We start from the raw sequence: 19610 nt of genomic DNA, 5'->3' as shown, positions 1-19610 counted from the left end.
TACCATATGCCATTTCTCCATATAATACATGCAAACTCACATTATGCACATGCATAACTTCACATAGCTTATATACATATATTTATTCCTTAACATCCTAAATCTTATACATAAGTTCAATTATACCATATACTTTAATGTCACAATATTATTAATCATATCTTAATTACCAACAATCATCTTCATGAAATCATAGTCATCATTATACATGTGCATATGTATAGGCCTTTAACAAGGTACCTAATTTATTTCACCATAACGTTTATCATTCATTCATACTTTATAATTTAGAATATTAAACATCAATATTCACAGGGTCATAGACCTCCTAACAATGGAATAGTCATACTTTATAGTCTCATTGATCTTTCAAAATTCAACTCCATCTAACTATTACATTTTACACCTTTTCACAACACCAAAAGTCATCCTTCTATGTAAGTAGCTTTTGTACGTCTAGCATATACATCATACCTCATTTCTTTTCAAAATTTATTAGTCATTTAAAACATAGGCTCATTTGAGTCATGCTTATCACATCCATCTCCGAACTCCATTCTTATAACTTTTTCACAGTAACGTTATCCCTCGGAGATAATTCAACTTGCACTTAGTCGTCACAACTATGCTTAGCTGTTCAATGACTACACTAAGGCCAACCATTGTGTGTACATCATCTTTATATTAAGTGAGTTCAAGCATTAACTCTTATATACTCAACTGCACATGGATTATTTTGCAACTACATACTCCCAATTTCGTAATCTAGTCATTGTATAACTCTTGTTTACTCATTATAGGTTTTAGCTGTTATGAATATTAAAGTCCTGGCCCAATACTAATAGTAAAACCTTATGCACCGATCCATTGGTCATTTAATGCCTTTCGCATAAGTTGCTCACACTACCATCACCTTTAATAATTAGACTCAAATTCTACACATATTATTCAATGTAAATCCTATCATTGCACACTTAGACTCCACCAAGTTGCCATCCATTATCCTTTGCACCAACTCTATATAATTTCCTAAAAACCACCAATTATATCAACAGATTGAATATCTTTTTTTGACCGATCCAATGCTAACTCTTAAGAATTATAAGATTGAGGAATAAAATTCTACCAAGGCATTCTTTAATTATCAATGCATTTATTAACTTCAAACTTCATAACTTACAAAAATATAACCACATGGCCTATAACTCAGTTGCTAGGCCCCTTAATACAATAATAAAAATAGTTCACATTAATGCACATAAAGATATAGCTTAAGACATAATAAATTTTTATATATTTGCTGCATATTTAGCACATCATCTTCAAAGTATTCAATGTATTTCAATTTACTAACATCTCAATCATTTTAGTAAATTCCTTTCATGGCATATAACTATTAGCTTACGTTACTATTTGTGATTTTCAGTACATGAACATATTCAGACATTTTCTAGTTATTTACATCAGCTCCTAAGTTTGACCTCAAATCTTCGCGTTATTGTACCTACACATACCCTGTGGCATAATTAAATTCATCCTCATGCAATGGGTCAAACTAACACATCATTTCCTTGTCCTTTAACTCACTCCTAAAACATTTAAACTTTCACGACCCAAATCCGGGGGTCCATGACTAGGACTTACCAGCTTGGCAGGCAAGCCTGGGAGACTCGAGGAAGCCTTCATTCTTAAACCTAATTAACATTCATCATATACATAAGGCTTCTTGCCCAACATCATATCCATTAACATTTAAAACATTGAACTTCTATAGTTCACAATATAGCCCCATGGCTCATGTTCATGCACTAGACTTAAACCTAAAAATCCACATGGCCATACATTGGCTAATCGTCATTTTTAAATCTTTAATCAGTTCATTACATGAAAAATTATAGGGTAGCGTAGTACCCATATAATCCGTTTAAGACATAACCATCTATATGTTGCAAAAGCCTAAGACTTATCTATGACTTAGTGAAGATACATCCCTAGTGGATAACATACCACTTGCCAAAATTGCATCTTTGACGTCGATAGCGCTAAGCAACCCAATCCTCGATATCTATTTATCTGCACAACACAATCAAAGAAGTTGAGTCACACTAGTACTGTAACAGCCCGTACCCTCGTATAGAAGCCAATAAGACCTTATCGAAAAGACGAAAGGTCAATTGATGTAAACTTAAGTACCAAAGAGCGGTGATGGGTGGAAAGAATGTTTTGGAATAAAACACTCCGTATGTGAGAAAATAATATTAAAATAGTGATAAAATAATAATATTTTATCGAGGATGAATTAGTGAGTCAAAAGGTGATTTCGAGGTGAATTAGGGCAAAATGAGACACTTTGGAACCCGAGAAGACAAGTGGAGAATTTTAGAATAAAATAATATTAAAATATTAATATTTTATTTGTTATCGAAATTAGTCATGAAGGAGGATTATATGGCTAATCTAAGTGGGGGAGAAGAAATAAGAAAGAATTTCAAAGAAAAAAAATGACATAAGTGGGTTCGCGTGCCTTTATTAAATAAAGCAATAACGAATAAGTATATATTTAAATATTACGGTGATACCTTGGTGAAGTGTAAATTTGATATTTTATTTGTACAAGTGTAAAGGGAGGAAAATAGAATGAAATTGGAATTAAAGAATTGTTGAAAGGACCAAATTGTAAAAGATGATAAGTTTAGAAGGTCATGGTAAATAAAGAAAAGTTTGAAGACTTATGTGTAATTTCAACATTTGAAGTTAAATGGAAATTAACTAACCAAGGAAAAGTAGATTGTGTCGGAGGATGGGATATGCATGTCACAAATACTATTACATGCAAGGATGTACTTGTAGTGGAGAACATGTTGGACCCTCGCCATGTGAAGTAAAAAGAAGAATGAGAATAAAACCTATTGCATATAACGAGATTAGTGCATTAGGTGGCCAAATAAAGAAAGAATAATGTGGGATGCATGTGACTTGAATGGTTTAATAAATGACCAAATAAAATATAAAGTGAAGCTTGTGCATGAAATGTGATTGGAGGAATAAGGTGGTGCATGAAATAAAGAATGAAGAAAGAAAAGACGAGATAGTGAAGGTGGTGGATGGAGAAAATAATGAGGACAAATTTTGAGCCAATGAACAAGGGAGGAAATTGGTGCTGGGATTCGACCTCATGCTCAAACATGAAAATAATCAAAAAATAAAAATAAAAATGCAATGAATAAATAAAATAATATTTAATCAGAGAAACGGTTAAATCTTACAGGATCAATGTTTATGTTTTTCATGTAACTTTCAAATTAATTATGAACACTCATAAGTTTAAGAGTTACATACCTTGCTCTAGATATCGTAATCAAGAGCCAATTAAATCAAAATCTTTACGACTTCACCTTTAGGATTTGTCAAATCTTCAGCCACCCATGTGTTTGGCCTCTAACAGAATCCACACAGCAACTAAATAAGACCTTCTCAAAAGTAGGATTTTACTTGTGCGAGCAAAGTTTTGTTTCTAAAATAAAAGAACCAAAAGTTCTTGCCGAATCTTATTTTTATCAAAAAAAGAAAACTATTTTTCTTTTCTTATTTTACAAAACAGGTGAGAAGTGGTTTGAGGCTTAGAGTTTTTAGTTTACTAATATAACATATTTATATAGCCAAACTAAGTTTTAACTCTAAATACAATAGTGTTGGTCCCAATTATATGTGTTAGAAAGGGAGTGAATAGCCCAAATCAGCTCTTGACAAGTTGAGGAACTAATTTGAAAAGCAATGAAAATAAAAATAGAGTATACAATGTGCAACAATTTATAGTGGTTTGGTCCAAGACTTATAGCCACTACCTTGATTATTCAACCAAGTATTTTCCCAACAAATCCACTAAGAACCAGTGAAATTCACAAGCTTTCACCAAGCTTTACAATGGCTTTTAGTAGGCTCAGCCAAAACCTTTTACACTAGTTTTTCACGAGCTAAACTAAAACCCAAAGTGGTTTTTCCAAGTCTCAACCACAACCTACAACAATCAAGCTGTCCCAAGCTTGAATAATTCCTTAGAGTGACTTCTTCAGTCTGAAGAATACAAGAAAAGTAGTAAAAGAAAGTACCTATGATCACTAGTTGATTTGAGTGGTACAAGATTGAATGCAAATTACAAATTCAAAGAATACGCATTTAAGTGCAAACAAGTGCAGTGAAGATTTTCTAGTTTTTCAACTTTTTATAGCTCAAATCTCGTTCAAGGCTTCTGAAAAACTTGTTTCTAACCATTAGAATATCCTTTTATACTTGAAGAAATATCTCTGATGGTAATTTGATAGTTTTCTAGTTGTTAGAGATAGTTAAGGGTCGGTTCTAGCCGTTACTCTGTCTTTTAGTACAGCTTTCAAACTTGCAGGTAGAATGCTTTTAGTTGACTGATCAATATCTTAGTTGGCTAACTAGTCTCTATTTTATGCTCCTTGTTTCTAGCAGTAAGCACTTAGTCCACTGACTAATTCTTGGTTGACTAAGTTGGTTCTGTTTCTTAAACTCTTCAACCTGTCATTTCTCCAATTTGAATCTTGGCCAACCAACATTCTTCCTTATTCATTTAATGAGCCTTCTTTTTGTTAATCAGTCATGTCTCATTATTTTTATCTCCCTTTTTCTTTTAATATACACTTTGAAGGATTGATTTATTAATTTCATACATTAATTTTCCTGCACACTTAAGTAAAAGCATTAGACACAAATGAATGGGAATGTTTTACAATCATCAAAAACTAATGGAGTCAACAATCTCCCCCTTTTTTATGATGACAAAACATTCCTTGATTAACAGCGTAGTGTCTTTTTACTCATTTTAGTTTTCTGCAGAAAGTGAGGATTGCTTCCCCTAAGCATATGCTCTTCTTTAGTGTGTGCATATTTTGCTTACTTTATTCCAGTAAATTTTATTCTTGTTATGTAGAAAATGAAATTGTACGCTTAGAGTATACATATGTGCATAATTTTGGGATGATTCTCAGTAATGAATGTTGACAGATTTTCATAAAAAATTCAACAGAGTTTGTCAACAGCATATAGTCATTAGATTTTGTCCAATCCTTTCATGATTCAGTTATTACACAATGCATAACATCTATAATTATTTATAAACATGATTTATCCACAATGTCATAACAAAAATCAATCAACAACATATAATCCCAATATCAGTGCAGCAGCGAATTTTTGTCATCAGTAGTTAAAATAACAAGGATAGCAAAATATCAGCAAACTTCAATTTTCAGCAGTTAAACATCATAGACATATCAGCATTCCTTTCTCACACTACCATATAACAACAAAATTGAAATTTAGTGTTCAAGTGCCACCATGGCACAAATAGCAGTTATTCAAAAGGTATTTAAAAATTGGCCCTGAACTGTTTTTGTTTCCTATCCCTTATGTTTCTAAGTTCTTGCTCCTTATTGATTTCTACTTTCTTTTCTTTTCTAAGTTCCTTCCTGGTTCCTCCACCCTAACATTTTTTTTTAATTTATTCTCTGGTTCTCTAGTTCCTGCACCCCTAGTTCTGCCATTTTACTATCCCTTTTTGTTAGCATCAAAGAAAGGAGCTTCTATTCGTCTGATGTGTCAGAGGGTGAGGATTCAGTGCTATAGAAAGGGTTTAGAGGAAAATGAGAGGGCTCTTGGAGAGGTGATGACTTTTTAGGGGAAGGTTCTAGTTAGGACTTGTCAAAGACATTGACTGGAGCCTGAGGTGAAGAAACTGGAACTGGTCTAGATTTCTCTGCCAACTTGGAAGACTTTTTTCTCTTGAGAAAATATGTCTTGGTAGCCATACTTTTCTTCTTCATCTACAGTGCTGTAGTGGCTTCCTTCTCTTGTGAGGCTGTAGTGACTTTTTGTTTCTCTTTGCCAGGTATTGCTTTGCCTTTAGAAACTGATGCAGGTGCATCTTGCTTTTTAGTTATCTTCTTTTTACCAATTTCTACCTTGGCAATTTCCATTGCAACTTGTTTCTCAACTTGTTCTTCCCTTACTATTTGATGGAAGATTTCCATGATGGATATCTCCTCTCTGTTAGGTGAGGAGGGCTGGTGTTTTTCAAAAACATGTTCTTTCTTAGAAGCTGTCACTTTTGTCCCTTGATTAGATTTGTCTTTGTTTTGGTGTTCAGAAGATGGTGCCTTAGTTGGTTGCTCCACATCAGGATGAGAATCTTTTGCTTGAATGCTGTGACTTACATCATGAGCAGAAGACCCTTCTGCTTGCAAGGCTGAGCCTTCATGTGAGACCTCAACCTCTATAGGCTTGTAACTAAGTATAGATGTAATAATATGAGCTAGGGGTAGTTTCGTCATTTTCTCTAATAAGCTTCCAAAAGAAAGTTTTATGATATTTTAAAGCCTAAATAGGCATAAGATAGTATAAATGATGTGTGCTAATGAAAACACGAAGAAAACTAAAAGTTTCAACAATTTTCATAATAAGGGCAAAATGGTCATTTTTCACCTCGAGTTAAAATTTTAAGTTTTTATAAACCTGAGCATGTTTAGACCATTATGGATATTGTCCCAGTGTTAAAAGAGCAAAAAGATTGCACAAAAGATTGGAGGAGAGTAAGTTAATTAGTGGAGGGGCATTTTCGTAATTTTAAAGGAAAGAATAAGATTGCCTATAATTACCTTGAATTTCTAGCAGCTTTTTGAATTTTCCAGTAGCTGGTCTTCTTCTTCCCTTCTCCTCTCTCACGTTTCTTCAAACTCCATGGAAGCTTGATTTTCAAACTTCCACAACTTTCTCTCTCTAGCTCCAATTTTCATGCTTTTGGTGCACCCTTCTATAAACCCTTGTGCTATTTCATATTCTCACTTCAAAAACCTTGAAATATCTTGTTTTCATACTTTCTTTCACTAGCTGGGCATTCTAGAGAGAGAAAAAAAGAATCATTCCATTGATTTGGAAGCTATTGGAAGAGAATCTAACTACAAAGGAACCCTAGGGTGAGTGATGCACTAAGTTTGATTTTTAGCTGCAGAAAATGGCTAGTAATTGTGATTTATTAGCTGTTTTATTGTTTAGTATGTTCATTACTTTTTAATGATTAAGATAGTGAACATAGATAGCCATTTAAAGTGGCAATTGAAAACTAGCTAAGAGATAGCTTTTAGAGTTCATAGTGTGTAAATTGATCTATTGTTTATGTTAATGTGATCCTAGGTTTTTAAGGAAGCACCATCATTCCAATTGGATCATTAGGGGAATTTAAGTCAACTAAAAGTTCTACAATCAATTGGTGAGTGGACTACCTTCAAAACTAATTTTGGGAATATGATGGATTTGACAAAATGTTTGAATGATTTTATACAATTTTCCATGAAAATGAATGCCTTGGGAACAAGCTTTTGAGAAAAGGTTTATGTAATGAAATGTGATTATTATGGATTTCTATGTGGCTGTATTATGTTGATATACATATATGCTTGAGTATAATGTTGTGTAATTATATTGACTCGGCTATGTGCGAGTAGGGAGTGCGCATAAGCCGAGGATGACCCGGTTATGTGCGAGTAGGGAGTACGCATAACCCGGTGATGACCCAGCCATGTGCGAGTAGGGAGTGCGCATGAGCTGGTGATGATGATGATGGGATGGTGTGATGATGATGATGGGTATATATGTATATATATATATATATATGTAAATATGTGTGTTTTAGGAAATTGATGGATAATGGGTTATGGTTGTAATGCATGTGAAACTTGACATGTTAAACCTTGAGAAATTGTTATGTGTTTTCATGTTGGTTTGGACCTTTTGGCAGGGTGGTTTTTCCTTTGGGAGAAAGGTAAATTTTGCATTGATGCCTTGCATTTCGCTGCAGCGAGAATGAGCGAGAAACTCTCTGATTTGGAGGGGTACACTGGCTGAAAACTCGCTGCAGCGAGGATGCATTTTCGTTGCAGCGAGAGTGACACTGTAGCTTCTCGCTATAGCAAAATGCATTCTCGCTACAGCGAGAAACTTTTTGTTTTTTGGGTTGCAATTTCACTGCAGCGAGAAACATTTTGTTTCTAGGTTGAAATTTCGCTGCAGCGAGATTCATTCTCGCTACAATGAAAAACTTTCTGTTTTGGTCTCTTATCTTGTCCAATTGTTACCCTATCTTTCACTTCTTTGCTACCATATGGGAGCATGGACTTCCAACATTAAGGATTAAAATAGTTAAGTTTAAAATGAGGAGGTTTAGTGAGAAACCTTCAGTCAGTTGAGAAACCCTCGTTCGGTTAATAACTAAATTCTAACATCACTGCAGTAGAAAGGCATTCTCGTTGTTTGACTTGTTTGTGTAATATTGAAGTTTTCATTCTTCAAATGGTTCGTTGTGTATGGATTCATGATTTTTAAATGATCAATTATTTAAGGGCTTGATAAAGGGTTTTTAATAAGAATAGAAACAAATTGCATTGTTTTGAAAAAGAATGCACCATGATTTCATCAAAGATTCCATATGGTATGCTTGTTCCCTTCCTTGTTCACTCACTGGGTTTATACTCACCATTTTTAACTTCATGTTTTCATATCACGAGGCAGCCGGTAACTAGGGCAAGGTGTCCTTGTAGACTTGTATCCATCTTTTGGGTAGGTGTCTCGGCATTCAGTAGCTGTACATTCATCCGAGTCCCTCCGCTGGAAGTCAAGTCTTCTTTTTGAGATGTATAGGCCAACCTAATGTACATTATTGGAATACATGTTGTAGACAATGTATGTATATAATAAATGAGAAATGCCAATACGAGTTAGCAATATCTATTACTATTTCGATTCTAAGTTTTTACGAATGACTTAGCAGTTTATGATGGAAGGATGAACACGTCGGACTATTAGGCTTGCTTGGGCTTAGTGGACTATGTCCATTGGGCCCATGCATCGGTCATGGCCCGAAATTGGGGTCGTGACACTTCAGTACCTTGCTATGCTGGTGCAACACTTAGAGTTTCAGATGAGTCTGCAGTAGTAGGTTTTGAAGGCACTTTTTCATTTCTTTTCAGTTCATTCTCAAGTTCAACTATCCTCTCCTCAATCTTCTACAATCTCATCCGTTGATTAATGAGTTTATCATCTATCCTCGTCAAAAGATTAAAAATCATTTCACTAGAGAATTGGGAGGATGATGCCTCGGTTGGTGCTGGTATAGCAGAGACTTTGGGTGTTTTAGTGAATTTCTCACCATCCAGCTTGTATCCCATCTTGATCAAGCTACCATAGTAAATGGCTTGATCTTTGGTCTTCACGATGTCCATTTCATACCTCTTGGCCCAAATTTTTTTTTTTTTGTACAAGGGATGTGATGACATTCCCATAAGGTAGATTTACCTTATCTAGTTTGCAAGCACCTCTCATTTTCTTAATCATAAATCTACCTGCATTCAAGGGAACTCCATTGAAGGCATGTTCCATTAGCCAAAGATCTTGAAGGCTAATGTAACTTAGGCTTCCACTCTACCCTGAATGTTAGCCGTAAAAAAATAGTGTAAAATCCTAATCTAAAGACTGATTATCAGACTTGAATTGCTTTTTATAGAATACTTTTCCTTCCTCTCAATGATGATTTCCCATAATGATGAGGGATCATATTTTTCTGGGAACTCATACTCACCTTCTTCACACTCAACTTTTAGTAAACTACCTAAATCCTCAGCAGTGACAACAAATTCTTTCCCATTTAAATATACATTCAGACCATCTTCGAACATAATCATCAGAATCCTCTAATTCCATTTCTTTTAAAGCAATGCCATAATAGAATTCCCTTACCAGACTTGCACTATAGGATCTATTCTTAAAGGTGTTATATCCTTTCAGTTTTAGTTCATCAAAATAGTCGAAGAAACTAGTCTGAATCTCTAAGTTCTCATCAAAACTGTTCTAGTCAATATATTTGCCATAGGAAATTGGTGCATTCACAATATTTTTGAACCTCAGTTCATGCAATCTATTTCTGAACTTAGAAGATGAGGAACTAGTACCTTTCTTGAGTGTAAGTTCCTTGTCCTTCTTCTTTTCCATTTTCTGCTTCTTCTCTTTTAGTTTTTTCGATATCTCTTTTACTGACGCTAACATGATTTTTTGTTTGTTCTTCAGACTTTCTGTTTCTATCCCTTTTTCCAGTGGTCTCTTCCCTTTCTTCTTTTCTACGATTTCTTTGCCCTGTGGAGATATCGCAATTTTGATTCAAGAATTTATCTGATAGGGGTTTTGTCTAAATGACAAGGGTTTGAGTTGATTTCTGAGACGAAAGTGTAGAGAGATGGGTTTCGGTTTTAGAGAATGCAAGGGAAATGGGTGAAGGTAGTTCAGTTTTTTAAAGGATATCATCTGTCTTCTTTTTAAATACCTATCAGATTTTTACTATTCAAAATTTGAAATGTTCCCTCAAATGTTGGTTATTTCCCTAACTGTTTTCCTTCTTTTCTTTATTACCTGATAAACCTAACTTTTCTTTATTTTATTCTTTCTTCTCTAAATTGACTGAGTCTTACTATTTAATCCTAACAGAACACTCTTAATTGACTAAGATTTACCTTAGTTGACTGAATGCATTCTGTGTTCTGCGTAAGAGCCAAAAGTTTTCCTACAATTCCTTCATACCAATCATCCCTAAATTTCTTCTAATTTCACAGAATCTATCTTCATTTAAAGGTTTGGTAAAAATGTCTGCTAACTGATGTAAAGTGTTCACAAATTCAATCTTAATATCATTTTTCATTGCATGATCTCTAATAAAGTGGTGTCTAATCTCCATGTGCTTTGTCCTAGAGTGCTGCACAGCGTTTTTTGATATATTAATTGCACTTGTATTATCACAGTATATTGGTACGTTATGCATAGTCATTCCATAGTCTTTCAATTGTTGTTTAATCCAAAGAATTTGTCCACAACAGTTACCTAATGATATATACTCTGCTTTAGCTGTAGATAAAAAAATTGAATTTTGTTTCTTGCTAGACCATGACACAAGCATGCTACCTAGAAATTGACATGTTCCACTGGTGCTTTTCCTATCAGTTTTACTGCCAGTAAAGCCATCATCTAAATATCCAACCAAACTGAAAGTTGATTCTCTAGAATACCATATGCCTAAAATTTGAATTTCTAAGAGGTATCTAAAGATTCTCTTAACAGCTGATAGGTGTGATTCTTTAGGTTGTGACTGAAATCTACCACACAAACACACATTAAACTGAATATCTGGTCTACTTACTGTTAAGTAAAGTAGTGAACCGGTCATACCTCTATATAGCTTTTGATCTACATTCTTTCCTTTTTCATCAAGATCAAGTCTTGTGGATGAACTCATTGGTGTTGAGATTGGATTCAACTTCAGCATATTGAACTTTTTGAGCATATCTTGAGTGTATCTTTCTTGGTTGATGAAGATCCCTTTCTCACTTTGCTTAATTTGAAGACCAAGAAAGTACTTCAACTCTCCCATCATGCTCATCTCAAATTCACCTTGCATTTCTTTAGCAAAGTTCTTGCATAACACCTCATTAGTTGCACCAAATACAATATCATCCACATATATTTGTACAACAATTAAATCATTTAAATATCTTTTAATGAATAATGTAGTATCGATGCTACCTCTAATATAACCTTTGTCAACTATAAATTTTGATATCCTCTCATACCAAGCTCTAGGAGCTTGTTTCAATCCATACAAGGCTTTGTGGAGTTTGAACATGATTTGGTTTTTCAAAATCTTCAAAACTTGGTGGTTGTTCAACATATACTTCCTCTTGAATGATTCCATTTAAAAATGCACTTTTTACATCCATTTGGTACAATTTGAAGTTCATAAAGCATGCAAAAGCTAACAACATTTAATTCTAGCTACGGGCGCAAAGGTTTCATCATAATCTATTCCTTCCTCTTGATTGTAACCTTGTGCTACTAATCTAGCTTTATGTCTAACTACATTTCCTTGCTCATCTACCTTATTTCTAAACACCTATTTGGTGCCAACAGTAGGGTGATTTGAAGGTCTAGGTACTAATGACCACACATGGTTCCTTGTGAATTGATCAAGTTCTTCTTGCATGGCCATTATCAATCTTTCCTTTTTTTCAGCTTTTTCAAAGTTTTTAGGCTCAATTTGAGATATAAAGGCTGAAAACTCACAAGTTTCTCTTGTTGCTTTCCTAGTTCTAACTCCTTGTGAAATGTCACCTATTATTTGGTCTTGTGGGCGGTCTCTTACAAATCTCTAACTCCTTGGAAGATCATCATGCTGATTTTCTGTTCTTTGCAAATTTTCTAGAGGTGGAGTTTCATTTTCTCTTCTAGGTGAGCTTTCTTCAATATTTTTATTATTTTCTAAGCTCATTTCTTCCATTTTTCTTTCTAGGATTTGTACATCATCATGAATTTCTTTTTGTAAAGCATTTGACTCATCAAAAACTACATGGATTGATTCTTCAATGGTTAAAGTCCTTTTGTTAAAAATCCTATAGGCCTTTGATTTTAATGCATATCCTAAAAATATTGCTTCATCACTCTTTGCATTAAACTTCCCTAGGGGCTGTTTTCCATTGTTCAATACAAAACACTTACAACCAAAGCTCCTAAGGTGAGAGATATTTGGTTTACTACCTTTGTAGAGTTCATAAGTTGTCTTAGATAACATGAGTCTTTTTGAGACTCTGTTAAGTATATATATTGCTGTGTTCTCTGACTCAGCCCAAAAGTACTTTGGTAAGTTATTCTCACATAGCATAGTCCTAGCCATTTCTTTTAAGGTTCGATTTTTCCTTTCTACAACTCCATTTTACTGGGGTGTTCTAGGTGTAGAGAAGTTATGATCCAACCCCTTTTCATTGCAAAATTGCTCAAATTCCTCACTTTCAAATTCTCCTCCATGATCACTCCTTATGCTAACTATGGTGTGAGACCTCGACCTCTATAGGCTCATAACTAGGCATAGACGCAATAACACGAGCTAAGGGTAATTTTGTCATTTCCTTAGTAAGCCCCTAAAAGTAAATTTTAAACAAAATTAAGGCCTAAGTAGGCCTAAGGCATAAATAAATGATAAAAATATGGGTAAAATGATAAGGAAACAAAAATTTTGATGATTTTCTTGACAGGGGAAAAATGGTCATTTTTCACCTCAGGTTAGAATTTTTAAGTTTTCATGAACCCGAGCATTTTTAGACCATTATGGACCTTGTCCTAGTGTCAAAAGAGTAAAAAGATTGCATAAAGGATTGAAAGAGAACAAGCTAATTTGTGGAGGGGCATTTTCGTAATTTAAGTGAAGTGGATAAGCATAGGCTATAAATATCTTGTTCTTCCAGCAGCTTCTTCATTCTCCAGTAGGTTTTCTTCTTCTTCTTCCTGTCATCTCATGTTGCTTTCATCCCCCATGAAAGCTTGATAAGAAAGCTCCACAACCTTCCTCAAATAGCTCCACATTTCATACTTTTGGTGCACCCTTTCCATAAACCCTTGTGCTCTTCCACTCTCTCTCCTTAAAACCCTTGAAAAATAATCTTATTTCCATACTCTCTCTCACTAGTTAGGTGTTTTAGAGAAAGAAAGAGAAAGCTTCAAAAATAGCTTGAAAGTTTTGGAAAGAATTTCAAATACAAGTTACTAAGGTGAGTAGTGCACTAGAATTGAGTTTTGGTGTTGAGAATGATTAGTGTTTAGATTTGGGGGTGAATTGGTAGTTAGGGTTGTTCATTCGTTTTAGAGTGATAAGGGTAGCGAGAATAGATAGCCATTTAAATGGCCATTGAAAGCTAGCTAAGAGAAAGCTTTTAGAATTTATAAGTATGTGGCTTGAATTAATGGTGATGCTAATGTGATGATAGGTTCCAACAAAGCCCCATCGCCCCATTTAGACAAATAGAGAAGTAGAGTCAACAAAAGGTTCAACAAGATACCAGTGAGTGAACTTGCATTTCAAAATTTGTTTTAGGAATGTAAACTTATTTGCACAATATACTTGAATGATTTTATCCAGCTTTCCTTAAAAACAATTGCCTTGGGAACAAGCCTTTGATAAATTGATTTTATGTTGTGACATGCAGTTGTTATGGATTCATGCACTACTACATTATGTTGGTATATATATAGATATATATATGTTGTGCATGATGGTTGATATTGTGTGATGATTATAACCGTATGTGTGCACGATGTGGGGGGATGCACATGTTGGTAATGGTGGTGGTGAGGGAGATGGATGCTGATAGTGCTCGTGTGCACGATGTGGGGGGATGTACACGATGGCACTGATTGTGCACGATGTGGAGGAATGTACATGAGCTGGATTTGATGATAATGGTATTGGTATTTATCCATGTATGTATATGTATATATGTTTAGAGAATGAAAACTCATGTATATGGTTTATGGTTGAAATGCATATGAATTTGGCATGTTGAACTTTGGAAATCTTTATGTGTTTTATGTTGATTTTGTCATTTCAGCAGAATGGCTTTTTCTTGAAAGGAAAGAAATTTTTTTCTCACTGCTCTGTTTTTCTCTGCAGCAAGATTCATTCTCGCTGCAGTGAGAAACTCTCGGGTTGGAGGGGTAAGGCTGGCAGGAAATCTCGCTACAGTGAGAATGTTACTGCAGCTTCTCGCTGCAGCGAGAAACTTTCTGTTTGTGACCAAAAATTTTGCTACAGCGAGATTCATTCTCACTACAGCGAAAAACTTTCTGTTTTGCTCCTCATTTGGTTCGGTTGCTATCCTATTTTCCATTTCTTTGATACCATAGTTGATGTCTTCCAACATTAAGGAATAAATGAATTAAGTTTAAAATGAGGAGGTTTGGTGAGAAACCCTTGGCCAGTTAAGAAACCCTCGGCTAGTTGATAATTTAAGTCAAGTGTTGCTACAGCAAAAGCTACAGCGAGAATGCCTTTCCACTGCAGCGAGGACCCGTCGTTTATTTGACCTGATTTGCATGAATGCTATTAAAGTTTTCACTCTCCAAATCCTTTGTTGAGCATGGACCCTTTTTCATAAAGTGATTTACTCATGTGGGGTTTACATGATGGGTTTTAAAAAGAATTAAAACAAATTGCATTGTTTTGAAAAATGAATGCATCATGATTTTATTAAACATTCCTTAATGTTTGCTTGTTCCCTTCTTGTTCACTCACTGGGTTTATACTCACCGTTTTCAACTTCATATTTTCATATCAGGAAGCAGTCGGTAATTAGGTCGAGGGGACCTCGTAGATTTGACTATTGGTAGGTGTCTTGGCATTCAATAGCTGTACATTTGCCTCGAGTCTTTTCGTTGCAAATTGAGTCTTCTTTTTGAGATATATAGACAATCCTGATGTAAATTATTAAGATACATGTTATAGACAATGTATATATATATATATACTTGATTGATATGCCACTATGAGTTGGCAATGTTTAGTATTATTTTGATTCAAAGTTATGAAATATGACTTCAGTAATTTTGATCGAGTAATGAACATATCATGTAAATAGGCTTGCTTGGGCTTAATGGGCTATGTCCATTGGGCCCATGCACTGGTCATGGCCCGAAATTTGGGTCGTGACATATGACTAGTCCTTTTTCATTTTCTACTTTCCTACAATGACTTATGAAAACTGATAAAGCATCATTCTTGTGAGCAAGAAAATAAACCCAAGTATATCTAGAATAGTCATCAACTATTACAAAGCCATAAAAGTTTCCTCCTAAGCTAGTTGTGCTTATTGGACCAAATAGATCAATATGCAGTATTTCAAGAGGTCTAGATGTTGACACAATCTTCTTAGACTTGAAAGATGTTCTAACTTGTTTTCCTAGTTGGCAAGCGTCACATATTTTGTCACTTTCAAATTTTATATTTGGTAGCCCAATAACTAGATTTTTCTTAATTAATTTTGACATGGTATGCAAGCTTACATGTCCTAGACTCCTATGCCATAACCAACTATCACTATCAGCATTTGCAACTAAACATATTTCATCATTTATTTCAAGATCCTCAAGAAATATCACATACATATTTTTCAATCTTTTTCCTATAAATGAGACTTTGTTTATACCTATATCTATTACTTGACACTTATTTGAGTCAAAATATACTTTAAATCTTTTCTCACATAATTAACTAATGCTTAATAAATTATGCTTCAAACCCTTAACTAATAACACATGACTAATTTGAGTTTTGGAGTGCTTACCAACCGTACCTATCCCATGAATCCTACCTTTTAAATCATCACAAAAGGATACGGTACCTCCCTTTCTTTTGTCAAGCTAACCAAATGACATTTCATCTCTTGTCATGTGCCGTGAGCAGCCACTATCCATGTACCAAGGCTACTTCTTCTTGAGTTGAGCTTTTAAACATGTCTCCTTTAAGTGCAGCTCAACCTACAAAATAGCATTTCAGTTTTTCTTTATAGGTACCCATATTTTGATGGGTCCTTGAGTGTTAGTTGCAATATAGGATCCTTTAGGGACCCAAACTTTTCTGATTTTCTGCACATTTTTTTTCTTAAAACAATCATATGATAAATGACCATGTTTACCCCAATTATAACATCTAGGTAATGCATTAGCAAAATTTTTATTGTGTTCCACATCTCTTTTTGAAGATTCGTTTTCCAAACTTTTGAGAGTTGTGTTCTCATCAAGTAATTTTTGCAAAGCATCAGACTTATTATCCAGCTCTAATTTTAAAACTTCAAAGTTTGTTTTTGAGTGTTCTAACTCAATTTGCAAGATATTTCGTTGCTCAAAAACAGAATTGAACTCTTGTCTCATTTTTTCCAAATCATTTTCAATAGATGCAGCCTTTTTGTTTAATGTTTTGTATTTTGAAAAAAGTTTTTCAAATTCATCACAGAGGCTGTCATATTCATCCTGTAAATCATTAATGGAAATATCATAGGGGGATGAGGATACCTTGATTTCATCCACTTGTTCCATCAAACATATGTTTGCTCTTTCCTCAGATTTTTCATCTTCAGCTTCAGAGCTCGATGTGTCACTGTCCGACCATGCAACAGCTACCATTGCTTTCTTGGATTTCTTATTTTTCTTTGAAGTCTCATCCTTCAGTAATGGACACTCGAGCTTGAAGTGACCAGGTTTCTTGCATTTGTAGTAAATCAACTCCTCCTTTTTGTTAATGTCATTTTTGTTCCTTATTTTCCATGAGGCACCTTGATATTTTCTGAATCCTTTTCTAGCTAATCTCCTGTTTTTTTTTCCCATAAGCTTTCTGAATTTTCTTGCAACCAGAGCTAACTCTTCATCATCATCACATGACAATTCTTCCAGCTCTTCTTCAAGGATGCTGGCTTTAAGTGCAATGCTCTTTTTCTTTTCATTTGCTTATTTCTTATCTTATTCTTCTTCCTCTTTAAGCTCCAACTTATGTGTAAGAAAAGAACCATAAATCTCATCTAAGGTAATCACCTTTAGGTCTTTGGCCACTAGGATTGCAGTCACTTTAGGCTTCCAAATTTTTGGTAGAGTCCTAAGCAGTCTTTTTACTAATTCATGTTCAGGGATAGGCAGTCTTTTTACTAATTCATGTTCAGGGATAGGCTTGCCTAGTTGACTCAATTTGTTTGTGATGTTTGTAAACCTGTCTAACATGCTAGTGATGTCTTCACTAGCATCCATTTTGAACATTTCATAGTTATGTGTTAAGAGGGCAATTTTGGACTCCTTTACTTGAGAAGTCCCTTCATGGATTATTCTAAGTTTCTCCCACACTTGTTTAGCTATTGTACAGCTTGAGACTTGGTTAAATTCAGTGGGGGTCAGGGCACAATGTAATGTGTTGATGGCCTTAATGTTTATTTGAACTTTCTTAGTTTCAGCCTTGGTCCATTCAGACCTTGGCTTGGGCATCAACTCATTTGTCACCACATTCACGGTTGAGGGCATAAAGGGTCTATCAGTTATGACGTCCCACATTTCATAGTCTATAGCTCTAATATAGATTGACATTCTAGTGCCCCAATAAGGGTATTTAGAGCCATCAAACAGAGGTGGTCTGTTTGTTGATTATCCCTCAACAACTACTGATTTTAGTTGAGCCATTTGGATCGTCCCAAAGGATGTTAAGCCTTAATAACAAGGAACTAGCTTTGATACCACTTGACAAGATGAGAACCTAATTTGAAAAGCAATGAAAATAAAAACAAAGTATACAATGCGTAGCAATTTATAGTGGTTCGGTCTAAGACCTACATCCACTACCTTGATTATTCAACCAAGGATTTTTCCAACAAATCCACTAAGAATCGGTGAAATTCATAAGCTTTCACCAAGCTTTACAATGGCTTTTAACAGGCTCAGCCAAAACCTTTTACACTAGTTTTTCATGAGCTAAATTAAAACGCAAAGTGGTTTTTCCAAGGCTCAACCAGAACCTACAACAATTAAGCTATCCCAAGCTTGAATAATTCCTTAGAGTGACTTCCTCACTCTTAAGAAAACAAGAAAACTAGTAAAAGAAAGTACCTATGATCACTAGTTGATCTGAGTGGTACAAGATTGAATGCAAATTACAAATTCAAAGAATAAGCATTTAAGTGTAGACAAGTGCAGTGAAGATTTTTTGGTTTTTCAACTTTCTATAGCTCAAATCTCATTCAAGGCTTCTGAAAAACTTGTTTCTAACCATTGGAATATCCTTTTATACATGAAGAAACATCTCTGATGGCAATTTGACAATTTTCTAGCCGTTGGAGATAGTTGGGGGTCGGTTATAGCCGTTACTCTGTCTTTTAGTGCAGCTTTCAAACTTGCAGGCAAAATGCTCTTAGTTGATTGATCGATATCTTAGTTGGCCAACTAGTCTCTATTTTTTGCTCCCTTTTTCTGACTGTTCTAGTAGTAAGCACTTAGTCGACTGACTAATTCTTGGTTGACTAAGTTGGTTCTATTTCTCAAATTCTTCAACCCACCATTTCTCCAATTTGAATCTTTCCCAACCAACATTCTTCCTTATTCATTTAATGAGCCTTCTCCTTGTTAATTAGTCAAGTCTGATTATTTTTATCTCCCTTTTTCTTTTAATATATACTTTGAAGGATTGATTTATTAATTTCATACATTAATTTTCTTGCACACTTAAGTAAAGGCATTTGACACAAATGAATGGGAATGTTTTACTATCATCAAAACTAATGGAGTCAACAAACAGTTGTATTTTAATTTAACTAAGTCTCTATGAACTTAATTAATTTCCCACTTTATTTTGTTCCTTTTCAATTAAGTTCAACTTAATTAATTATCCTTATTTAATCCCAATCATGTCACTTACTGTGTGTGACCCATTAGGCTTCTAACCTGTTGGCAATAAATATAAATCATAATCAAATATCAATTTGATAATTAATTTATATTTATAGATCATGAGCGGTATCTAGCAATACATCATGACCACCAAAATATTAAAGAGTCAATCAAAGAATTTGACAAAGCCCTTAGTGATAAGCCTCTTAGTGCAATACGGTCCTTTCATCAAATATCCTGGATATGTCATTAAGTATGGCTTTGTCTACTTATGACATTCCATATTATTTCTCATAATTCATGACTAATCT

The sequence above is a fragment of the Theobroma cacao genome, chromosome 10, assembly GCF_053813885.1.
Source record: "Theobroma cacao isolate CCN51 chromosome 10, ASM5381388v1, whole genome shotgun sequence".
NCBI classification, from domain to species: Eukaryota; Viridiplantae; Streptophyta; class Magnoliopsida; order Malvales; family Malvaceae; genus Theobroma; species Theobroma cacao.
Note: the sequence above shows the minus strand (reverse complement) of the source record.